This window comes from Bombus pascuorum, unplaced genomic scaffold, assembly GCF_905332965.1.
Source record: "Bombus pascuorum unplaced genomic scaffold, iyBomPasc1.1, whole genome shotgun sequence".
In the NCBI taxonomy this organism is placed as follows: Eukaryota; Metazoa; Arthropoda; class Insecta; order Hymenoptera; family Apidae; genus Bombus; species Bombus pascuorum.
The window spans coordinates 113,144-118,858 of record NW_026869733.1 but is presented as its reverse complement, the minus strand read 5'-3'; positions in this window follow the sequence as shown (position 1 = coordinate 118,858).

Here is a 5,715-nt window from a genome sequence, read left to right as displayed (position 1 = left end):
TTTCAACATATTTATATATACGTTCCAAGTGTTGTGAAAAGTGGCGAAATAAATAAAAACAGATAACTGGAGACTACAGTTATTTCAACTAACTACCCCTATTGTCGTAACTGAAATCAGGGGATCGCCAGATCCACAATTTTATACGTTCTGGTACATGCTAAGTTTCAAAATAGAACAAAACCCTAATTTCGTAGGTTCATGCATATGATAAGCTTCAACCAAATAGGACAATCCTTTAGCGGTTCTTGTGTATACTAAATTCAACCAATTAGAACAGATCCATAATTTTATAAATTTTTCTATATGCTAAGTTTCAAGCAAATGGGAGAATTCTTAATTTTACTGGTTCTGGTAGATAATGAATTTCAGCCAAATAGGAGAATTGTTAATATTATTGGTCCTAGTATATAATGAATTTCAACCAAATAGAACAGATAAACAATTTTATAGGTACTTGTACATGCTTAGTTTCAGAAACGAACAGAACCCTAATTTTGTGTGTCCTTGTACACGCTATGTTTCAAAATAGAATAGGTCCCTAATTTCGTAGGTACTTGTACATGCCAAGTTTCAATATAGAACAGAACACAAATTTTGTAGGTTCTTATATATGCTAAGCTTCAACCAAATAGGACAATCCTTAATTGTAGTGATTCTTGTATATACTAAATGCAACAAAATAGAACAGATCCATAATTTTATAGATTTTCCTATATGCTAAGTTTCAACCAAATAGGAGAATTCTTAATTTTATTGGTTTGTGCATAGAATGAGTTTCCACCAAATAGGCCAGATCCACAATTTTATACGTTCTTGTACATGCTAAGTTTCAAAATAGAACAGAACCCTAATTTCGTACCTTCTTGTATATGTTAAGCTTCAACCAAATAGGACAATCCTTAATTGTAGTGATTCTTGTACATACTAAATTCAACCAAATAGAACAGATGCATAATTTTTAGGTTCTTGTACATGCTAAGTTTCAGAAACGAACAGAACCCTAATTTTGTGTGTTCTTGTACGCGCTATGTTTCAAAATAGAATAGGACCCTAATTTCGTATGTACTTGTACATGCTAAGTTTCAAAGTAGAGCAGAACCCTAAATTCGTAGGTTCTTGTATATGCTAAGATTCAACCAAATAGGACAATCCTTAATTGTAGTGATTCTTGAATATACTAAATGCAACCAAACAGAACAGATCCATAATTTTTAGGTTCTTGTACATGCTGAGTTTCAAAATAGAACAGAACCTTAATTTCGTATGTTCTTGTACACGCTAAGCTTCAACCAAATGGTATAGTCCTTAACTTTAGCGGTTCTTGTGTATACTAAATTCAACCAATTAGAACAGATCCATTATTTTGTAGATTTTTCTATATGCTAAGTTTCAAGCACATAGGAGAATTCTTAATTTTATTGGTTTGTGCATAGAATGAGTTTCCACCAAATAGGCCAGATCCACAATTTTATACGTTCTTGTACATGCTAAGTTTCGAAATAGAACAAAACCCTAATTTCGTATGTTCTTGTATATGCTAAGCTTCAACCAAATACTACAATCCTTAATTTTAGTGGTTCTTCTGTATACTAAATTCAACCAATTAGAACAGATCCATAATTTTATAGATTTTCCTATATGCTAAGTTTCAAACAAATAGGAGTATTCTTAATTTTATTGGTTCGTGCATAGAATGAGTTTCCACCAAATAGGCCAGATCCACAATTTTATACGTTCTTGTACATGCTAAGTTTCAAAATTGAACAAAACCCTAATTTCGTAGGTTCATGCATATGCTAAGCTTCAACCAAATAGGACAATCCTTAACTTTAGCGGTTCTTGTGTATACTAAATTCAACCAATTAGAACAGATCCATAATTTTGTAGATTTTTCTATGTGCTAAGTTTCAAGCAAATAGGAGAATTCTTAATTTTACTGGTTCTGGTAGATAATGAATTTTAGCCAAATAGGAGAATTGTTAATATTACTGGTCCTAGTATATAATGAATTTCAACCAAATAGAACAGATAAACAATTTTATATGTACTTGTACATGCTTAGTTTCAAAATAGAACAGAACCCTAATTTCGTATCTTCTTGTTTATGCTAATCTTCAATCAAATAGGACAATCCTTAATTGTAGTGATTCTTGTACATACTAAATGCAACCAAATAGAACAGATACATAATTTTTAGGTTCTTGTACATGCTAAGTTTCAGAAAAGAACAGAACCCTAATTTTGTGTGTTCTTGTACACGCTATGTTTCAAAATAGAATAGGACCCTAATTTCGTAGGTACTTGTACATGCTAAGTTTCAAAGTAGAGCAGAACCCTAAATTCGTAGGTTCTTGTATATGCTAAGATTCAACCAAATAGGACAATCCTTAGTTGTAGTGATTCTTGAATATACTAAATGGAACCAGATAGAACAGGTCCATAATTTTTATGTTCTTGTACATGCTAAGTTTCAAAATAGGACAAAACCCTAATTTCGTAGGTTCTTGCATATGCTAAGCTTCAAGCAAATAGGACGATCCTTAATTGTAGTCATTCTTGTATATACTAAATGCAACAAAATAGAACAGATCCATAAATTTTAGGTTCTTGTACATGCTAAGTTTCACAATAGAACAGAATCCTAATTTCGTAGATTCTTGTACATGCTAAGTTTCAAAATAGAACAAAACGCTAATTTCGTATGTTCTTGTACATGCTAAGCTTCGACCAAATAAGACCATCTGTTTGTTCGTCCAGTCGCGGGGAGACGCGTCTCCGTTATTCGCGTCAACGGGAGTCGTAAATTCCCGTTACGATCTACGGATCGACACCGCGAGCAGGGCGATCCCCTGATTTCAGTTACGACAATAGGGGTGGTTATATTGAAATAACTGTAGTCGTCAGTTATATATTTTTATTTATTTCGCCACTTTTCACAACACTTGGAACGTATATAGAAATATGTTGTAATGGATACCGGTTAACGCGATGAATCCCGATATCGTGTGAAACTATTAGACTAGCTTGCCGAATGAGTGCAAGAACCGTCCGAAGTATGTTGACGCCAAGAATCGACTGTCTCGTTGGCGTGAATTGAAGTTACTGCCTCGGTGGCTAGAATTGTATTTGACTGGTTTGCCGAATGATGAGCAGAGACTTGACTGTCTGCTTGGTAGAAGAACAGAGACTTGACTGTCTGCTTAGTAGAAGAGCAGAGACTTGACCGTCTGCTTAGTAGAAGAGCAGAGACTTGACTGTCTGCTTAGTAGAAGAGCAGAGACTTGACTGTCTGCTTAGTAGAAGAGCAGTGACTTGACTGTCTGCTTAGTAGAAGAGCAGAGACTTGACTGTCTGCGTGGTAGATGAACAGTTTACTTGACTGTCTGAGGAGTAGAAGAGCAGTCGACTTGATTGATTGAAGAACAGTAGAACAGTGATTGACCCATCTCGTCTTGTTTAGGAGGAAAGCTCGATGTGGGTGTACCCTTGCTGAACCAAGGACGCGGATTCGTTGTAGAATAGTGAGGGTAACGATCCGCGATGCCCATTGGTTTTTAGCCAATATTAATACACATAATGCGAGGAGAAAGTCTCCTGCATATTTGGCTCATGGGTGTCCTTGTTCTTGGGAAAAACCCGCCATTTAACGGGACACATCTGCTTTCCCAGTAATTAACAAGAGAGTGCAATAAACATAATGACTGTTCAAATGACCATCCATAAACCGAATAATATTTGTATGAATCGAAAGTAAGTTGAAAAGATTCGGTTTATGGTGGTTCCTTAGGTTACTGCAGGTCAGTTTGATGAGAGATAGGCGTCGGCGGTCAGACCGAAAGGTACGTCACACTGACCGTCTAGCGCGCCGTAACACCATCCTTAATTGTAATGATTCTTGTATATACTAAATTCAACCAAATAGAACAGATACATCATTTTTAGTTTCTTGTACATGCTAAGATTCAAAATAGAACAGAACCATAATTCCGTAGGTCCCTGTATATGCTAAGCTTCAACCAAATGGTATAATCCTTAACTTTAGCGGTTCTTGTGCATACTAAATTCAACCAATTAGAACAGATCCATAATTTTGTAGATTTTTCTATATGCTAAGTTTCAACCAAATAGGAGAATTCTTAATTTTATTGGTACCTGTATAGAATGAGTTTCCACCAAATAGGCCAGATCCACAATTTTATACGTTCTTGTACATGCTAAGTTTCATCAAAATAGAACAAAACCCTAATTTCGTAGGTTCATGCATATGCTAAGCTTCAACCAAATAGGACAATCCTTAACTTTAGCGGTTCTTGTGTATACTAAATTCAACCAATTAGAACAGATCCATAATTTTGTAGATTTTTCTATATGCTAAGTTTCAAGCAAATAGGAGAATTCTTAATTTTACTGGTTCTGGTAGATAATGAATTTCAGCCAAATAGGAGAATTGTTAATATTACTGGTCCTAGTATATAATGAATTTCAACCAAATAGAACAGATAAACAATTTTATAGGTACTTGTACATGCTTAGTTTCAAAATAGAACAGAACCCTAATTTCGTATCTTCTTGTATATGCTAAGCTTCAACCAAATAGGACAATCCTTAATTGTAGTCATTCTTGTACATAATAAATGCAACCAAATAGAACAGATCCATAATTTTTAGGTTCTTGTGCAGCTAAGTTTCAAAATAGAACAGAACCATAATTTCGTTGGTTCTTGTACATGCTAAGTTTCAAAATAGAACAAAACCCTAATTTCGTATGTCCTTGTATATGCTAAGCTTCAACCAAATACTACAATCCTTAATTTTAGTGGTTCTTGTGTATACTAAATTCAAACAATTAGAACAGATCCATAATTTTATAGATTTTCTTATATGTTAAGTTTCAACCAAATAGGAGAATTCTTAATTTTACTGGTCCTTGTATATAATGAATTTCAACCAAATAGAACACATAAACAACTTTATAGGCTCTTGTACATGCCAAGTTTCAATATAGAACAGAACACAAATTTCGTAGGTTCTTGTATATGGTAAGCTTCAACCAAATAGGACAATCCTTAATTTTTGTGGTTATTGTGTATACTAAATTCATCCAAATAGAACAGATCCATAATTACATAGGTTCTTGTACATGCTAAGTTGCGAAATATAACAGAAAACTAATTTCGTAGGTTCTTGTACACGCTACGCTTCAACCAAATACTACAATCCTTAACTTTAGTGGTTCTTGTGTATACTAAATTCAACCAATTAGAACAGATCCATAATTTTATAGATTTTTCTATATGCAAAGTTTCAACCAAATAGGAGAATTCTTAATTTTATTGGTTCGTGCATAAAATGAGTTTCCACCAAATAGGCCAGATCCACAACTTTATAGGTTCTTGTAATGCCAAGTTTCAATATAGAACAGAACACTAATTTCGTATCTTCTTGTATATGCTAAGCTTCAACCAAATAGGACAATCCTTAATTGTAGTGATTCTTGTATATACTAATTTCAACCAAATAGAACAGATACATAATTTTTAGGTTCTTGTACATGCTAAGTTTCAAAATAGAAAAAAACCCTAATTTTGTTGGTTCTTGTACATGCTAAGTTTCAACCAAATAGGACAATCCTTAATTGTAGTGATTCTTGTATATACTAAGTGCAACCAAACAGAACAGATCCATAATTTTTAGGTTGTTGTACATGCTAAA